The 20,740-nt window shown below is 43.2% G+C and overlaps 1 long non-coding RNA gene across 7 annotated transcripts in view; it reads left to right on the top strand.

Annotated features, from left to right (window-relative positions):
- The window catches only part of Gm40331, a 116,738-nt gene that overhangs the window by 64,757 nt on the left and 31,241 nt on the right, over positions 1 to 20,740 (top strand). For 4 of the 7 annotated variants that reach the window (XR_001784969.2, XR_001784968.2, XR_001784967.2 and 1 more), the window contains 3 exons: positions 5,047 to 5,397; positions 5,898 to 5,973; positions 20,485 to 20,499. The exons of 1 other annotated variant lie outside the window; for it this stretch is intronic. This is a non-coding gene — a long non-coding RNA (predicted gene, 40331). Of the gene's footprint in view, positions 1 to 265; positions 348 to 5,046; positions 5,398 to 5,897; positions 5,974 to 20,484; positions 20,500 to 20,740 lie in introns of those variants that run through there. 2 more of the 7 variants (XR_001784970.1, XR_868529.2) reach the window with 2 other exon arrangements.

Consider the following 20,740-nt stretch of genomic DNA (forward strand, 5'->3'; position numbering starts at 1 on the left):
ACCTGAAGATCAGATGCCATTAAACACTCTGGGCCTTTTGCTCCTGTGTTTCTTCATGGGGGCAAAATAGCTGCTGTGCCCTAGGCATTGCATCTGTGTTCAAGCATAGGGAAGAAGGCTAAGAGAGCTACATAAATAACTTCTCTAACTCCAATTTTAACTAAATCATATAGTTAATGAAAGAATGATAACTATAAAGTGGCTAGTATATCATCATCATCATCATCACCATCATCACCATCATCATCATCGCCGCCATTTTACATGTTCGGATATTCCAACTGACTTCTCCCTACAACTCAGTGGCTGAAGCCAGATCCAACGTTGAAATCGTGAAATCTACAAAGGTACAATTTCTAAAGCTTCAAAGGGGGACCTCTTCTTTACTATGATTATGATTGTTATTTTATGTTTTAGAAACAGAGCGCCACTGTGTTGCTCAGTTTCACCTTGAACTCATATCATTCTCCGCCTCCACCTCAGACTTCCAAGGGCTAGGATGGCCACTGCTGAAAATGTTATGTGGTTCACTGTGATATTTGTTGTACCTTACAGTTCGACACATCCACCTCTGTGCTTTCTTACATTGTATTTTATAAGATGCTTCATGTTCATTCTCTTGATTATTTTGCCGAATACGTAATTATGAGCTCTTGAGTGAGTCATTGATAGATCCACCCTCTAACATCTACTCCTCCCACCATAGATGTTTATCATCCACCTGTCTCAGTATCTCCTTTATATATTTAGTGTTTATGTGCACATGTGCATGTGTGTGCACATTGGCAAGCATTCATAGGCAGAGGCCAGAAACATTTTGCCAGAGTCTGTTTTCTCCTTCCATCACGTGGGTCCCAGGAGATCAAACTCAGGTCTTTGGCTTGGTAGCCTTTACCAAGCCATCTTGCCAGCCCCCATCCTATTTTCACCCAATCCTGTCCCTGTTAGTGTCCCAGAGTCCTGACTTAATTCTTTAGACTCCCAATGTGTGACTTCCCTAATGAAGTCCTATGCTAAAGAGCAAATAGCACCAGAGTCTTCAGAATGTGCTGTGATGTGGGCTTGGGAGGAAAGATAACAAAATGGCATGAGTGACAATGAAGGACAGGCAATCTGGTCAGGGTTTTACTGGTAAGGGCTACAGAGCAGAGACATATGAAGCATGGTGGTGCTTGCTAAAGGAACATCTGGACCCCAGGATATTCAAGGGAGGGTCCAGGGGCATTCAAGGGAGGGTCCAGGGGCATTCAAGGGAGGGGCCAGGAGCACTCAAGGGAGGGGCCAGGGCATTCAAGGGAGGGGTCAGGGCATTCAAGGGAGGGGCCAGGACTTTCAAGGGAGGAGCATGGGACATACTAGGGAGGGGCCAGGAATATTTGCAGGAGGGCCAGGGACACTCAAGAAAGGGGCCAAGAACATTTAGGGAGGAGCCAGAAGCATTCAAGGGAAGTGCCAGCATGTATAGTGGTCATGAGCATGAGTGTGAATAAATTCACACATACAAAGGTATGAAGTTTAGACCAGAATTAGAGTGTATGGGCCAGGATGGGGATTGGGGTGGTGGTGGTGGTGGGGTTTCTGGGAGGGGCCTGGCTATACACAGCCTAGAAGCTCTCCTGAAGTAATCCCAACAGATCCCATTCTTCCTGCTTTGTTTCCATGGCTCTCCCTGTCTGGCTCCACACCTCTGTGTTCCCCAAAGTATTCTCACCTAATGGCTTTGCATTCTCTCTCTCTCTCTCTCTCTCTCTCTCTCTCTCTCTCTCTCCCTCCCTCTCCCTCCTGGCCCCCTCTCTCTGCCTGCCCAGGGGGGACCTGGGTGCTGAGGGAAGGTGAACCAAAGGTTACATTAATTCAAGTTTCACCGAGACATTGTACAGCTATGCTCGGGTACCCACAAGGCACAGCCAGGCACATTTATGCTGATGTGGATGACCCAGGCAGTCACTTTGTTCCTTGGTGTGATTCCTGTCAAGGCTGCAGGATGGAAGGGTAGAGGGTGTTTTGATCTTGAACTCGTCCTGGCTCTGCAACTGTCTTAACTACTTTTCCTGTTGCCCTTAAGCAACATACGGAAGAGTCTGTTTTCACTCAGAATTCAAGGTTGCAGTCTGTTCTGGCTGGTTTTAGGTGTCAAATTGACACAAGCTAGAGTCATCAGAGAGGAAGGAGTCTCAGTTGAGGAAAGGCCTCTACGAGATCCAGCTGTAGGGCATTTTCTCAATTAGTGATTAACGGGGGAGGACCGGGTCATTGTGGGTAGGGCCATCCATCCCTGAGCTGGTGATCCTGGCTTCTATAAGAAAGCAAGCTGTATGAAGCAAACCATATGAAACAAGCCAGTAAGCAGCACCCTTCCATATCCTCTATACTAGCTCCTGCCTCTAGGTTCCAGCCCTGCTTGCATTCCTATCCTGACTTCCTTTGGAGATGAACAGCAATACAGAAGTGTAAGCTGAACCCCCTTTCTCCCCAATTTGCTTTTGGTCATGGTGTTTCATCACAGCAATAGAAACCCTAACCAAGCCACAGTCCATCAAGGCAGGGGAAGGCATGGCTAAAGGAAAGTGAGGCAGCTGACCACATTACATCTGCAGCCAGAAGGCAGAGACTCGAAGCTGGTGCTCGGCTGACTTTCTCTACTTTTCCTTTTGATTTGATCCTGGACCCCATACCAGGGGTTGATGTTGATCACACTCAGGGAGCAGGTTTTACTTCTAGGTTAATCTCCCTGGGAACTCTCAGATGTGACCTAAGTGATTGCAAATACAGTCAGGTTGACAATGAAGATCAACTGTGTCATCAGAGATAACCTAGGAAGGGGTCCTCCCTCTCAGCAGCCATTGCTTGCCTCTACCAATTATCTAGGGTGGGGCCTTGTAAGATTTTTCTCATGCAACATCACTGGTGTTGCCAACATGCCTGTCTTGTTTAGATGAGCTTATTGTTGAGATTTCTTGGGTAAAGCTTCTCCATAACACCTAGAAGACTATATAACTGAAGGTATCCATCTTAATTAGAGTTTTATTGCTGTGAACAGATTTCATGGCTAAGGTAACTCTTATAAGGACAACACTTACAGGTTACTGTTTATTAACATGGCAGTGTCCAGGCAGGCACGGTGTAGGAGGAGCTGAGAGTTTTACATCTTCATCTGAAGGGCTCTAGGAGAAGACTGATTTATAGGCAGCTAGGATGAAGGTCTTAAAGGCCACGCCCACAGTGATACACCCATTCTAACAAGGCTATACATCCTAATAGTGCCACTTCCTGGGCCATACGTAGTCCAACTACCACAGTATCCTTTGACCATCAAAGATTTCTTTTTGGGTCTATGACATTTTTGCTTTATTGATCCCATAGGATGAATGTGTAAGGCAATGGCCTGGAGGTAACTGTAGACTTGAAACTCATTTCTGTCAGCGAGGTACTGAGAAACACAGCCTTGTTATTAACCACACATTAAGGGACAGAGGTGGGTGTGGTGACTTTCATTTATTATCCCCGAGGCTGAGGTAAGTGGATCAAGTAAGTTCCAGGCAAAGAAAAAAAAAAAAAAAAAAAAAAGAGTTCCAGGCAAGCCTGGGATACATAGACATCCACATTGTAACAATAATAACAAGAACACAACAAACAAACAAACAAACAAACAAGAAGATATATTTGAAACCATTGACTATTTAGTTGCCAAAGTGAGCCTCATCTCAGGATGCTCATTGATCAGTCCGTGTGGAGGAAGCTGTGCTCCTACTTAACAGAACAAAAGTTTTCCTTCTTTCCCCCCCCCCCGAGTTTTCAAAAACACTTGCATCTTCCAAGGCATCACCTATAAAGATAAAGCATGTTTTCTTCTTACCACTCAATTTCTTTGAATGCAGAAGATAAAAAAAAAAAAATGGAATTTCCTGGGTGTGATTTCGCTCCCTGGGTGCGATTTTTGTCTCTCTTTGGCTATAGGATGAGGTCAGGCTTTTGGTGTGTTTAGAAGCCTGAATTGTTTGCCAAGGAGAATCAGTCTCAGAAACACCTGAAGCCAATCAAGCCTCACCATTAGCACGGGGCTTGATTTTCTCACTCTTAGAGAGAAATAAAACACTGGGGCTGCTTCTGGAAGATTCTGATGGCCAACTTGTCTCTGAAGTAATTAAGTTCGCAGGCTTCCAGGATCACTTAGACCCAGTGTTAATGAGGTACTAAAAGGCTCATAAAGGACCATTAACATTTTAGAGCCCTCCTAGCCCTAGGGAACTATCTTCTTTCCAAACTTGGTCCACAAGGGGACTGTAAGGAGGAAGGCGTTGAGATGAATGCACTGTCTGAAGAGAGATAGAACTCTCTGTCTAGAGGGATGCTGGGAGCTGGTCCCTAAATTACCCCCTCTGTGTTCTGGAGAAAGCCGGCAGCTTCAATTCAACAGTTGCTGTTGGTGGATTAATGTGGAGCAGGAGGGGGGAAAAGTGCCCACAGGGTTTCCAGAGTCAGTGGGGTCTAAGCCTGGCTAGCAAGACTGGGCTGCTATCTCATGTATGCCAATAAAAACTCAAGAAAGAGTGGGAAGCAGAGAAAGGATATTTATTCAAAATGACCACATAGGCAAGAGACACAAACAAGGTTCACTGGTTTGGGGACATTGATAAGAGGCTTAGGAGTGACTAGAAGGCTGATACCCAAGTAAAGGATACCAGTCTCTCCAGAATATAATCTCTTTTTCCATGGTGATCATATCAAGGTGTCTTTAAGGAATGGAATGTACATAGAGTCTAACATGGTTGGAGGTGTGCTTCTGGAATGCAGACCTATTGAAAGTAAGGCCCAAGCTTTAGTGACCAAAGAGGAGACCTCCATGGAGAGCCTGGTGGTATTGCAAGACTGCCATGCAAGACACATCAAGCATGTTGGCTGGAGGCAACAGAAGTCTGTTCAGTCTACATGGAGGAACTTGAGCAGCGGGTGGCTGTAGGGAAAGCTGGGGCCCCAGGACTTTGGGGATGTGGCTCCTCCCCATCTTTGTTCTCTGTGTCATTCACCCATTTCCATGGTTTACAGCATCCCAGCATTAAGTCCAAATGAATGGGATCAGACCAAGAAGACAGGAAGGAACAACTGGACCTGGTGCTTTCTCTTTATTCTGTCTTCTGTGGATGAGAGGAAACCATATGGACTAGCCAGCCACAGGTCCTACCTCCACCTGTTAGGACTACAGAATGCTTAATCAGCGTGAACCCTGACCTTTAGTTAGCCCTACAATACCAAGGAAGCCTCAAAGCATCAGAGGAAAGCTAAGGACTGTCCACCAAGATGGAGTGGCTGCTGCTCTACAGAATTTTCAGAAGACATAAAACACATCACAGTGGCTCAGTGTCCTCCTCTGCAATGCATGCCTCACCAGACATGGAGGTGAGATGGCAAGGATGATAACCTGGGTGGGCATTTGGCATTTGTGTTGGAGGATTAAAAACCAACAAAGCATGCCTTTATTGTGCATAGGCCCTTATGCCAGGTCCTTTGGGAACCAAAGGGAGACAATGGTTCAGAAGTGAGTCTTCAAAAATGCACATATGACCTAGTATATGTGCATATGCACATATGATCTAGTATAAACTAGACACATTGAGATATTCAGCATGCAAGTGACATCTGCAGTATCCACACAAAGAACACGGCATGTGCACTGAAAGAGCTTCATTTAAACACAGACTCCTGCCTACTAAAGATGGAGACACATGGTGAGTCTGTTGTCAGAGTACCCCCATAATCTGTGGGCAAAAAGGAAAGCCACCTTCACACAATAAGAAAAACTGCCATTGTGACCGAGTTCTAAATGATGCAGTGTTCTCTTGTTTATGGCTCTCCGCAGGCTTTAACATGGTGTCTCTGATTGTTTTCTCTTGACACAGGATCTCACTGGGTGTCCCAGGATGGTCTTGAACTTGCAACCATTTCATCTCAGCCTCCCAAGTGCTGGGATTGCAGGTGTGCCACTAGACCCTGCTTAGCATGATGTTTTAGTATGCTACATAAATGGCATTAAGGAAAATCTGCAATTTAAATTATTATGGATGTTATAATTTATATTCATTTCGTATAATGGCAGATTCAAAGAGATATAACAAAGTTCAACATGCATATGGATATCTCTAAAATTAAGCAATTTGCACTCATAATTATAAAGGCAAAAAAAAATTTGTTCCTAACAGAACAATGAAAATACCATATTACAATTAACATGACAGGGACTGGAGAGACATTTAGCAGTTAAAAGTCCTTGCTGCTCTTGCAAAGGACCTGGGTTCCACTCCCAACAACCACACTTTGGCTCACAATCATTCATAACTCCAGTTCCAGGAATTCCAATTGCCCTCATCTGACCTTCAGAGGAACCAGGTGTGTGCACAGTGCATAGACATACACGAAAGCAAAATATTCATACATAATAAATCTTTGAAAGCTAGTCTAGCATTCTTCATTTTATTTCTACCAGCAGGCCCATTGCACCAAGGCTCTGCCTTTGTCTGGCTAACAATAGAAAAGAGAATTGCGGGTGGCCCACCCTCTCCTTCCCCTCCATGTCCTTACTTTCAGAGCAGGTAGTTGGCAGATCCGTGGGTTATTAAAACCAAGAATAATGTCTGTTAAAGGTTTCCTACATGGACATATTTCTGGAATACTAGGCTCTTTGTCCTGCATTTGAGCAAGCCGTACATGTCTCCTGTGCGCATGCCTATGGCTCATTGCCCCACCAAGCTTCTCATTCCAAGAAGCACTTTAAGATCATACCATTAAAAAGTTTAAGAAGTCAAATTCAGAGCATCAAAGCAAGCTCAGGACCCAGTGTGAATGCACATCCTGGCCAAGGATGGTTGTCTCGACATCTTAGTTAGGGTTTCTGTTGCTGTGAAGAAACACCATGACCAAAAAACAAGTAGGTGGAGAAAAGGGTTTATTTGGCTTACACTTCCATATTGCTGTTCATCACCAAGGGAAGTCAGGACAAGAACTCAAACAGGACAGGATCCTAGAGGCAGGAGCTGATTGATGCAGAGGCTATGGAGGGGTGCTGCTTACTGGCTTGCTCCTTATGGCTTGCTGGGCTTGCTTTCTTATAGAACCCGGGATCACCAGCCTAGAGATGGCACTGCCCACCATGGGCTGGGCCCTCCTCCATTGATCACTAATGGAGAAAATGCCTTAGAGCTGGATCTCATAAAGGCATTTCCTCAACTGAGGCATCTTCTTCTCTGATTCTAGTTTGTGTCAAGTTGACATACAAAACTAGCCACTACACTCACCTACTGTGCCTTTAAGGCTGATGGTTTTTGAGGGTATTCCAGAGCTTGGAAAAACAGGCCAGTTCAAAATGCCACAAATCCCACTGTTTATGAGACTTAGCAATTTTTTCTCACAAATCCTCTTGTGATTACTGTAATTGATTAGTTTTTAGTTCTGATAAAAGTGCTTTTAACAGTCGCCGGCCAGTTCCCATTGCTTTTGCAGAGGTTGGCCATTCTGGGAGCCTTTCTCTGATCTGTTGAGTTTTTAAATGCTGGTAATTTATCAAGATAAGAGTAAAACACAACACAGTCCACTTAGGGAGTGCTGCAAATGAATTTTGACTCCACCTCGGTGTGTGACAGCAATTTAAATAAAAGAAATAAAGGTGCGAATGATAGACCTTCAATTATAGATGTGATAATATTGAAAGTGACCTCTAAGGTCCTCAGGCATTCTGCAGGCAACTGAGAGTATGCAGACTAAAGAGAGAAATTTCTGCCACCCTTCTCATGCTCATTTTTCCTATGAGGTCATCTGATCTTTGTGGTTTAGAGTACTGTTCCAAAGGAGAACCTTATTATTGAGAGTGCAATTTGGAAGGAGATATGCAGAAACTTTTAGTTATTTATTTATTTATTTATTCCCCAAATGCTGTCCCCTTCTTATTCCCTCTTGCAGAGGTTTTTCCCCCTCCATCCCTCCTCATCATCACCTCTGAGAGAGCAGCCTCCTTATATCTGGTATTCCTCCCTCCCTGGTGCATCAAGTCTCTCACAGGATTAGGCACAACCTCTCCCACTGAGGTCAGACATGGTAGCCCTGTGCTACATATGTTCCAGGGGCATTACATCAGCCTGTATATGCTCTTTGGTTGATGGTAGTCTCTGGGAGCTCCCAGGGTTCCAGATTAGTTGATACTGTTGGTCTTCCTGTGGGGTATGCAGAGACTCTTAAGAGGAAGAGGGTCAGTGCTGTATTCTTGGCCGTTGGGAAGACTTCTAAGTTCCAGGGCATAAATTCTATGCCCTTCTTTTAACATTGGCTTAAAGCATGAACCATAAATTACAGGGTGATTTGGAAGTTACTGTCTATTCTTTTTAGTATCCTCACACCAATAATAGACAATGGTTACTTCCCTATCACGTTATAAAATACCGTGACCCAAGGCAACGTAGAGGTGAAAAGGCTTTATTTTGGCTCACAGTTCCTGAAGAATAGAGAACATCATGGCAGGGAAGGCGTGTCAATGGGGGTGACGTGGCTGTCTGGAAGTAGAGAGATCACATATCATCCACACATAGGAAGCAGACCCATGGAACAGAAAGTGGGGCCAAGTCATAAGCCCTAAGAGCTTGTCTCCGGCCTGATTCTTTCTCTTCTGTTTCTGAACCCACTTTTTCATCTCATGATTGAATTAAAATACCAGTACCTTTCTATCTCATGTTGTTATTGACATAGTCCAAAGCTCCCTTAGAGCTGTGGCCATGCCTGCATAAAAGCCCTGTATGGGGATCTGTATACAGTACAGATTCTGGATGCACATTATATTACTATCTGGGATTCTTGGGTATCATAAGTCCTGTTGGGTGAATCTTTCAGCATTTCCAAAATCATTGCTCAGTCCCTTTAAAATAGTTCTTTAAGGCTAGAGAGGTGGCTCCGTGAGAAGAACACTGGCTCTTCTTCCAAAGGATTCAAGTTGAATTCCCAGCACTTGCATAGTGGCTCATAAACTGTCTGTGACTTCAGTCCCAGGATCCAGTGCCTCTTTCTGTCTTCCATGGATACTGCGTTCATGTACTGCACAGACACACACACGCAGGCAGAATGCCCATGCACATAAAATAAAAATAATAAAAGTCTTAAAATGTCTTCCATTCAAGTTAAGATTGTCTTGAAGCAAACATATAAAGCATTTTCAAGATCTTAAAACAAAACAAAACAAAACAAAACAAAACAAAACAAAACAAAAAAACAACAAAACCAAACCTTTCCATCCAACTGTCTTCGGTTTACAGTAACCACAAAATAAGGAAGAAAGAAGCCAACTTGCAAAATGAGCCTCAGGTGCCTGATCTCCCAGCAACTCTTTACATTGGTCATTTCAACCACACATGGGCGCAACAGCCTTTTAAGATGTAAGTGACATTACCCACATTTCATAGCATGAGTCCAAGGTTCTTGGCATTTCCTGGCTGGGGAACACAAAGGTATTAAGCAGGAAAATGGTCCCACTCACAGTCCTGCAGAATCTGTGTTCTCTGTAAACCGAGGAGCCTCTGTGTGAATCCCAGGGGTTTTCATAACCAAGTGCAGGGATCATGATGGGGCATCAGTTTCAGGATTAATGCAATGGGATTTGGAGGAGCTGGAGACAGGACACGCTCAGACTACTAGGGAAATCATCTGTAAGACCAGCATGGCTTCTGTTGATTTTTGGTTATTAGTGACCAGTGAAGCAATCCAGGACTTTCCAACCTGACCTGTGAAGGGTGATGGTTATCTGTGGTATCAGGGGGGCTTATTGGCATCTCAGACCTTTGCTCTTTGCTTGCCAGTGTCAAACAGTCCTCTGTGTTGTGACAACCAAAGCCAATTCCAGACATTAACAAATGTCCCTGGAAGCAAAATGTCCTAAGGTGAAAACCACTGAACTTTGATCCAGAATAAAGGCCAGGGAGGGGTGCATTGTGTCACAAGCTAATAGATGAGACTCAGGGATTGTAAGACCCACAGGAAGCCATTTGGACTTGTTGCTTGTTTCCATATGTGCGTTTTATGTTCTCATTAGAGTCATAAAGGATAGGAACTTTCCTTAGGTTCAGATCAAATCTCCAAGGAAGGGACATAGTGTAGCTAGTCCTCCTTCCCCCCCCCCCCCAGTGTTTTGGGACAATGCTTATCTGTGTGGCCTTGACTGTCCAGGAACTCTGTCTATAGACCAGGCTGGCCTCAGACTCAGAGATTCACCTGCCTCTGCTTCTTGAGTTCTGGGATTAAAGGCATGAACCACCACCACCTAGCTAGTGTTCATCTCTACATCTGCTTATTTTGAGAAGTCTCTAGGGAGTGCTGATTGGCTGACTGCATCTTCATTTGGGTGGGTGTTTCCTGGGTTAGACAGAAACAAAAGGACTTTCTTTACCAACCTTTCCTTTATTTCTTCAGCCATCTGTTGCAGGGTATTTGATCACACTGGGACCTCCTCCCACCCAAGAATGTGTTATTTACTGAGAAAATCTGTTTCCAGTTGTGGTGTGTCTCATCTTAGCACACACCTTTAATCCCTCTGGCTGAAATATAGACACACCCTTAATACACATCTTTAACCCCAAACAACGAAGGCAAAGTTAGTTTGTAGAAGGAAGCACCCAAATTTGAATGTGATGTCTAATAGAGTGGTAGACAAAGTGACGAATCAGAGAAAGATTTGGCAGAATACTAAATGCCTAACTCTCAGGTGAAAAGAGAGGAAAAAAAGCTATTTAAGAGAGAGTAGTGCAGAAAAAGGAGGGGGAGCAGTTTTACCAGGGCAGTTGCACAGGTTGCATAGAGATAACAAGCCAGACACAAGTAAAGACACAATGAGCAAGAATGGGAAGGAACCAGAAGATTAGAACATGTCAGCAAAGTTAGTATGGGGCCAAGCAGAACAATTCAGAAGAGGCAGAGGCAGAGGCAGAGGCAGAGGCAGAGGCAGAGGCAGAGGCAGAGGCAGAGGCAGAGGCAGAGGCAGAGGCAGAGGCAGAGGCAGAGGCAGAGGCAGAGGCAGAGGCAGAGGCAGAGGCAGAGGCAGAGGAGAGAGAGAGAGACAGAGACAGAGAGACAGAGAGACAGAGAGAGAGAAACAGAGAGACTTGATTGAATGGGTCAGCTTGGGGAGGAGTTTGAGCCAGAACAGCTGAGTTGAACCAGCCAGCCAGAGCTCAGAAAGAACTAGAAAGGGTGAGCTCATTCAGTAGTAAGTCTCAGAGATGGGAAACATTCTAGGCCTAGATAAGATTGTACAGAGGCTAAAAGCTTCAGGACTAGGCCTAGGTTAGCCATCTGAGGAAGCAAGCCTTAGAGACTTAATTCAGGAGAACGAAAGTTACTTTTACAGCTATCAGTCAGGGGTGCAGTGTGTGCCATTGTCTACACTGAGCCCTGAGGGTATGAGGATCAGTAAATCTGGTTTTAAGATGACTCAGTAGGTAAAATATTTGCCACACAAGCATGAGAAAGTGAATTTGATCCCCAGAACCTACACAAAAATACTAGGCACAGTGGTGCACACTTGGAATCCCAGTGTTGAAGTGGAGGAGATGAGAGTCTCTGAAGCTTGATGGTCATCCAGCCTAGCTGAACCAGTGAGCTCCAGACTGTTGAGAGACCCTGTCTCAAAGGAGGTGGATGATGCTATGTTCCTGAGGATGGTACCCAAGGCAGTCTTCTAGATGCTATACATATACAAACCCATTTGCATGCAATGTCTCTCACACACATCCACCTGCGTACGCACTCTACACCCCCAGAAAGGTGAGAAAATACAATTTCTATTTTGCTGCTAAAATAAATACAGAGGTGTGATGGACAGGGTCAGTTCAGCAGGGCTTGTAATAAATATTCAACAGACCTGAGAAGGATACCAAAGGGAATGGAAGGAAGCCAGCCTCTTGTTAGATTAGAGGTTCTCAAACTGTGGATACCTCCCTTTTATGTGGTTGAACAAGCCTTTCACAGGTGTGGCCTAAAACCACAAGAAAACACACTATAATTCATAACAGTCACAAAATCACAGTTATGAAATAGTGACAAAAATAATTTAGTGGTTGGGGGTTCACTGTAAAATGAGGAACCACATTAAAGCATTGAACCACTAGGAAGATTGAAAACCACTAGGCTAGGAAGGCACTAGAATAAGGTGTTCTTCCCAAAGCAAACTCTTGGCTACTAACTAATGAGCTCTTGGGGGAAACAGGGGAGGCTGGGTTTCCTGAAGCAGGCTGTGAGCTGACTCTGGGACAATGCCTGGGATACAGTGGGTTCACTGGATGAAGGAGGGTGTGGCCAACCTTCAGAGACAAGACTGTCTTCTGAGAGACAGTGGTAATTAGTGTTATCAGTCTGAAGAAGATGGTCTCACGAGAAAAGACAAGTGGGGAAATGATGTACACAGAGCAATGAAGAACGCTGTACTGGGATTGCAAATGTCAGCAGTAAAATATTCATGAGATAAACGGTAGTAAAATTTTGCTCAAAGGGATGATATAATTTAAACATGTGGGAGAAAGAAGAGCAGAAAAATCAGAGCTTGAATGACACACAGACCAATATGTCCAGAGGGAGGAAACTGGGGTAAGCATAGCTAATGTCTCATGGCTATGAAGCCATTGAGCCCTCTCTGGGTGGCACCTGAGACCCTGGAGTGTTAGAGACAGATGCCAGGATACATGTGCCAATTCACATGCATCAGACACAAGATTATGATGATGGAGTTCAAATGTGAATGAAGAGAGAAACGAAAAGGCCATTAATGCTGAGAGAGGAACCTAACTAAAGTTTGCAGTGTGGTGTTTCGATCCTCTCTCTCTCTCTCTCTCTCTCTCTCTCTCTCTCTCTCTCTCTCTCTCGTGTGTGTGTGTGTGTGTGTGCGTGTGCGTGTGCGTGTGTGTGTGTGTGTGTATGTGTGTGTGTGTGTGCATGTATGTATGGACCTGTTGCCAAGCAAGACTGGAGCCAGGGACATAAACACCAATTCTTTCTTTATTGATTTAAACTTGGGACACTGAGTCATACATAAAATGTATTCACAAGGTCCAATGGATTGTAATTTGTTGCTAGATACACCAACACCATTAAGCTTATACAGTTTGAGAACTCATTTCTGTGATGTTCCATCTCCATCTCCCTCTTTGGCCATGAGCTTCCTCCACTGTTGTTGTTTCCTCCTTGGTTCTGTGACTACAGCTACCTGGAACACCAGGCATCTGTCTTGCAGAACAGAGCACATCCTCTCCCCATATCCTTGTTTGGATATGTAGGTTTTGACTGGCCCCTGCTGGAAGAGCTTTGTTCAATATACTATCAGATCTGGACAAGGGGATTTGGTATGACAAATGGCTAGTTGTGAGTGAATTATTTATCATGCTGAATGAATTCAAAACAACTCATTGTCCAAAACAACAAACAGCCAGAGTTGTCTGGGAGAGCTTGGGAGACAGGGTTCAGAAACATCGAGGACTGGGTTCGTTTGATTAAAAGAGGTGAATTTGGGGAAGTAAGGTTTAAAACTTGAAGTTACCTTGGTAGTTTTTTCCTCATCCCATTAAACACACTGTGTGTCTAGAGAACTCACAAATGGCTTCATGAAAGATGGTGCTGGGGAGAGGGCTGAGTTGCCTGACAAGGGCACCTTGCAGTGCTCACCACAGAAGATGGTAGATGCCTTGCAGATGATTTCACGCACAGTGATCAGATGGTTTTAAACTTAGTGGTGGTAGGAAATGGATCTGCATTCAGTAGGTACTATATTTCTAATTCTGGATTTAATCGGTCCCTGATGGTGTCATAACTTATCATCTATCTATCTATCTATCTATCTATCTATCTATCTATCTATCTATCCTACCTATCTAACATATCTATCAATCTATCTACATCTACCTATCATCTATCGACCTATCTATCTAGCATATTTATTATCTATCATCTATCTATCTATCTATCTATCTATCTATTATTTACATAATAGTTTTTGAGGCAGAGTCTCAGGTAGCTGGTTTCAAACTCACTATGTAGCCAAGGCTGGCTTTAAACTCCTGATTCCCCTACCTCTGAAAGAAAGATGAAATTTCAAGACCTGTAAATCATATAAAGTACTCAGAAATTGCTGGTTGTTTGTGAGCCTAGAGGCTGCCTGGGGCTGAGAAAAACAAAAACAAAAACAAAAACAAAACAAACCTGGGTATGCCCCATAGTTAAAACATTCCTGGGAACAGCTTGACCATAAGATAAAGAGGAATGTGTGGACATAACAGGGCTATCTGAACTGAGTCAACAACTCACAGAACTCTGACACCCTGCACATACATGTAATTTTTCTGCTGATGTTTGAATAAGCCAATAGTGTGTCGCTATGCTGAATTCCACACCCCTAAGCTCCTTACCCCATAAAACCCCTAGCTTTCGAGCCTCGTGGCCGACATCCGTTGTCTCCTGTGTGGGATGCATGTCGGTCCTGAGCTCCTCATTAAACTACCTCGTGTAATTACATCAGGGTGGTCTTTTCATGATTCTTTGGGTGCACGCCGAATCGGGAATTGAGTGGGGGTTTCCCCAGTAGGTTCTATCACCTCCAGGCCCTAAAAGATGGGATTACATCCCTTTTCCATACCAAGCCACTATACTCTTCTTATGAAGTTGTGTAGCTGTTAAGTCTATTGCAGGCAACCAGACCATAATGAAACTAAACAACCAACACTTGGCAGTACAGTGTTCTTAACTATAGCTTTATTAGAAAAACATCATCATAAGTCAGGGATATGTTATATATTTAATGATTATTGGGTTTAATCCATGGAAACCTCACAGAACTCTTGTCAGGCTGAGATAATGGATCTGGAACTAGGAATTGATATGTTAGATGAAACAGGCCAGACTCAGAACACAAAAACCACATTTCCTTCCCCCTTATGTTTGGAATTGAGATTTTTTTTAAAAAAAGATATGTCAGGAGGAAGGGACACTGGAAAGAGGATGGAGAGGGAGAGGACAACAAGAGAAGGTGAACATAATTAGAAGGTTTTGTGTAGTAGCCTCTTCCATTGAACCATTGCCTCCAAGAGTAAAGTACTCACGAGACTCAGGGGATAAACAAATGTCCCATGTATAGGGAACTTGCAAAATTCATGAGGCCTCTCCTCAGAATTATAGAAGCCATGAACAATGGCTGAGGAGGAGACACTGACTGGCCTAGCTGCCAAGAGGAGATTCTCAGACCCGTGGAACAGTCTGCAAGTGATACAGAGAACATCCTGAGTGTAGCTTCTGTGAATCCTCACCTGTGATGGTTGGGTTTTTCAACAGTGTAGCTGCTTTTCAGATGTCCCTGGTCCTAGCAGCAAGTCCCCTCACAGTCACAATCCAGTATGAAAATTCAATCAGCTCACCGGCTCACCAAGTTGGACTTGTGCGTACTCATTACTTTGATCTCTTGTGATTCCCCAACTGGGATGAGCAGATGTGTGCATTGTATCTCCTCAGGAAAAGATTCTCACAGGAAATGTTATAAGGATGTCACAATGAAACTCATTTAATTTATACAATTAATACACAGTGTTAAAATAGAAAGAAGGATCACACATGGACATAAACCAATTCCCTTTCAAATTAGGGCTTCTTTGCTGCATTCTGCCTTCTTCCTAAGCAACTCCCCATGACTCTGCAAACAGCATCCCTAGAGGTCCTAGAGAGGTCTGAAGATCTCTCTCCAAGTATCAGCAGGGAAGAGAATGGAGGGAAATTCTCCTCACATCCCAAGGACCAGAATTAGCTACCTGACTGTTTCTGGACCAATTGGCAGGAAGAGGGAAGGGTTTATTGGCCAAGTAAAACGTTTCTCTTCAAAAGTTCATTCGATGTAAAGTTCATAGAGGATTTACTCAGCTAGATGCTGGGAAAGTGGGAGTCTCAGACAGTGCCAGACGGTGCCTCTATGGAACAGCTCCAGGCTCAGTGCCCACAAAACAACCCACAAATAATCAAGTGTCTCTTCAGAGACATGTCAGTGCATGTTCTCACATACAAAAAATCTTTAAAAGGAGTACACATGGCTCCAGCTGCAAATGTAGTAGAGGATAGCCTTGTCATGCATCAGTGGGAGGAGAGCTCGTGGTCCTCCTATGAAGGCCGGATAGATGCCCCAGTGTAGGAGAATCAAGCGTGGGGAGGTAGGAGTGGGTGCATGGGTGGAGGAACAACATCCTCACAGAAACAGAGGGAGGGAGGATGGGATAGGGGAGTTCTGGGGGGGGGGCTGGGAAAAGGAATAATAAAGAAAATATCCAATTAAAAAAAACATGGAAAGCAAACTCTGATTTCTGCTCTTTGATGAAATACACACAAGTATGCAAAATGACCACATAATGCAGGGGCTATCACTAAAAGAGGATTTTAGCATGAAGTTTTAAAGTCAACTTACTGTTGAGTTTTTACTTGATTAGTAATATTATAACTGGTACATGTTAATATAGCAAAAATATTGGTGATGTCATGTCATGTCATGTGTAAAGTTCAGGAGCTATGAGTTATGGATGTGAAATATGTAAAAAGGCAAATTCTACTAATGTTGATAATCCTATTATATTTATTTATTTTTGTTATTAATGTGACATCTGGCAACTAAGCAGAAACCACAGAGCACTAAGAAGCAAGCAGAGAGCCACAGACAATTCTGGGTCTCCTGCAAAAGCTGTGAATGCCACCATGCTGGGTAAGCAGGTTGACAACCAGGCTCCCTGTGTTCAGAGAGGCAAACAAAAGAGTGAAATCCAGTTTCCAGGGAAATCTCCACCTTCGTTCTGAAGGCTATTCTGAACTCTTGAATAGCAGCCGAACCACCTGCTTGTGAAGCATTCAGTGGAACTCGGGTCTCTTGTAGGTACAGTTCACTGTGTGTTCTGATAAGGACACCTGGGGAATGGCAGAAATGGGCATATCTATATAAAAAAGGGATTATTGCAATTTTGCATTCTCTTTTGCTTTGAGAGAGCATAATCAATAACCATTTCAATGCATAAGAGACAAAAAGGGGGATTTTTTTTTCTTTTTTGCAGAATGGCTCAGAGGTTAAAAACACTGCTCCTGCAGAAGTACCAAGTTCTATTCCTAGCATCCCGTATTGAGAAGCTTACAGCCACCTGTAACTCCAGCTCCAGGAGATATCCTCTTCTGGACTTTGCAGACACTGTACTCATGTGCACATACATCCACACACACTTAAATTTTAAAATTCATTTTCAAAAAACAAAAGAGGTAACGTAGGTACCATGGTTAAAGTAAGCTTGCTATAGTAGTGATGGTTGCCTCTAGGCTGCACGCCAGGCTGTATAGCTAGCAGGACCTTAGGACCTCGAGGCAGTGAGTCACACTATATCCAAGGAAAGGGTCAGAGAGTGGAAGATGAATGCATGCTTGCTGCCCAGTTCCCTCTGTCTTCTACACTCAGCTCAGAACTGGGCCTGTGAAATGGTGTTGCCCACAGTTAAGATGGGTAGTTTTACCTCTATTAATTCAAATAAGAAACTCCATCATAGGCAAACTCAGAGGCCATGTCCCAGGTGATTTACTGTCTCCTTACACAATAGCTGAGATGATTCTTTAGTTAACCAGTAGCATTACAGTTAACTAGATATCTATGTATCTATCTATCATATATCTATGTATCTATCTATGTATCTATGTATATCTAGTCTATCTATCTATCTATCTATCTATCTATCTATCTATCTATCTATCTATCTATGTAGCTATCTATCACCTATCTATCTAATCTATTTATGAATCTATATATCTATCAATCATCTAACTCTCTATGTATCTATGTATCTCTGTGTTTGTGTGTGATAGAGAAAAGGAGAAAGAAAGAGACTGTGAGAAAGATAGCAAAGAGACTGTAAGAAAGAGGCACACAGAAAGAGGCAATGAAAGGCAGAAACGAAGAAAGCAGATTAATAATTTTATCGGGGTTGTCTGAATGTCAAGGAGCAGGGTTTACAGGTGGTTATTCTATCTGTAGCAAGGTTCATTCAACTTTTCTTCTATCGGTGGGCTCAGGAAAAGGCTGGTACTTCCACAGATCACACTCTGTTCTAACCATGGTGATCAAGAGTCTAAAACCATTGTGTGTGCACTTACTATTTGCCATAGATACTCAGGTGCATCTGTGGTCCAACAACTCTGGTATCTTGGGAACTACTAATGGAGAAAAAAAAAAAGAAGGCTCACATCCTCTTGGCAAGGGGGCACATTTGGCACTTACCAGGTCTCATCAGCTTCTGTCTTTCAAAAGCCCTTTTTTTCTACTCTCTGTTTGTGAGATAGGTGAATTGAAAGCCACCATTTCTGTCCCCTTGTCATCCTTTAGCTGAAACCTTAGAGATAAACTGCTAGTGTTTACAGCTTTATGTACTGAATTGACAAATGCGATTACATGAAATTAAAAAGCTGCCTCACAGTCAAACACATGGCCAGCGGGGTAAATAGACAGCCTTCAGGATGGGAAAAATTCCTTCCCAGCTAGATCATGTAAAAACTGCAAAACAGTAAACACGATGCATGGTATCCTTTCTTTTTTTTTTTAATTTTAAAAATTATTTATTTATTTATTTATTATTTTTGTTATTATTAGATAATTTCTTTATTTACATTTCAAATGCTGTCCCGAAAGTTCCCTATACCCTCCCCCCACTCTGCTCCCCTACCCACCCATTCCCAGTTCTTGGCCCTGGCCTTCTCCTGTACTGGGGCATATAAAGTTTGCAAGACCTAGGGGCCTCTCTTCCCAATGATGGCTGACTAGGAATTCTTTCTTTTGTTCTTTTTTCTTCTTCCGGGGGGAGTATTTTTCCTCCCCCATGGAACCTATACTAAGTAATTTTGGGCTTTAAAGATTTTAATATTTATTTATTTATTTATTTATTTATTTATTTATTTGTGTGTGTGTGTGTGTGTGTGTGTGTGTGTGTGTGTGATGTGTTGTGAGTGCAATGCCCAAAGAGGCCAGAAGAGGGGATCAGATCCCTTGGCACTGGAGTTACAGGTGGTTGTGAGCTTCCTGATGTGGGAGCTAAGAACCAAAGTTGGGTCCTCTGTAAAAGCAGCATGTGTTTTTAACCTCGGAGCCATCTCTCCATTCCTTCCCCTATCATAAATAGACTTAACAGGAGTCTAAAAACTCTATAGACCCTCTCCTGTTTTCCCTTTGAGAACTTCATCATCCCACCACAATGGTTTCATCTTGTATATGATTGATGTATGTACCACCCCTGGATCCTCAGCTTGTAGTCTCACTCCAGCTCCTGTAAGGTTTGCCTTGTACAGGAAGTTGGGACCTCACCAAGCAGATACCTCGCTATCCCTTCCTGACACCATTTGCTGAATACAAAGGCTTGAATATTTTCCCAAGTTTATAAGCTTTGGTACTTTCGAAATCTCCCAATTGAAGAGATAAAATGGGTAAGCTGAGCTTTCCTGAAGGTTATCCTGTGGGGAATTGTATACTGAGACTTGAGCCTAGATGCCCTCAAATACTGACATGGAATTGGAGAAGACAGTTGTCTATAATACTGGAACAGAAATACACTGATTGTATTGTGTGAGGGGGCAGTATTTCTCATTTTCCCAATAGGTACCCATTGCAGATGATCCAAAAGTATTGAGCTCTGAAATATTGCCATCTCTGAGAACACTGGAGGGTAGTTGAGAGGGGATGCCAATAATGGGGCCTGGTGACACGGGTCTGTCATTCCATGGAAGGCTGAGGCAGGAGGATTGCTTAAGCCACCTCAGCCTGTAGTTCCAGGCCTGCCTCCAAATTCTAGATCAACCTTGGACAACTTAGTAAGAGTGCCTCAAAGTAAAAGTAATGGAGAGCTGGTGATGTAAGGCAGAAGCATGAGGTCGTAGGTCCAGTTCAAAAGGTTTCAATCAATCAGTCAATTAATCAATCTGAAAGTAAGGTGACAACCAGTCTCAAATCTTGATGCACCTCTGTTATACACTGGATATCTGGAGTATCTGTGATTTCTAACTGCCTTTATCTGAAGGCAAGCATGACTTATGTTCTCTATTTACAAGATACAGTCTGGAGTTGGATGCCAGCAGAAGCCAGGCATCTACCTGGCAGATGCAGTGGCTCACTTCTTTGATGCTCAAACCCCAGAGATGCCTCCCAGGTCCTGGATAAAAACATTGCTTGGTTGTAAACCGGGGAAAAGGCTTGCTAACTTTTCAATAGATTTACATACAACTCAAAGAGGCAGATAAAAAGTCACAATTAGATTTTCTGAAGTGATCACTCCAACAACAACAAAAAAAAGAGTTTCTGTTCTTTTATACAAAGGATAACAAAAATGTGTTTCTCTTGTTTTTAATTTTTACCTGGCCATATGGATCTCCAACTGTCTGCTAATGACTGCATGTTTTGTTTATATATATATCCCCTCTGTGAAGCTGGATCTTCTGAAGGTAGGAATATATCTTTATTTATTTTGTATTCTCAGTACTCTCCGCTGGGCACTGCATAAATTTTTCATTTCATTATTGCTGTCCCAACATGCAAAGAACTCAAAACAGTGAGAAAACATATAAACCAATTTAAAAATGAACAGGGGGAGTAGATTAGATATTTTTGTTTCAGAGTGAGGCAAACAACTAACTAGAGATATGTGAAAAAAAATGTTCGGCATCATTTATGGTTAGCGAAACG

Source organism: Mus musculus, chromosome 5 (genome assembly GCF_000001635.26).
Source record: "Mus musculus strain C57BL/6J chromosome 5, GRCm38.p6 C57BL/6J".
Classification (NCBI taxonomy): Eukaryota; Metazoa; Chordata; class Mammalia; order Rodentia; family Muridae; genus Mus; species Mus musculus.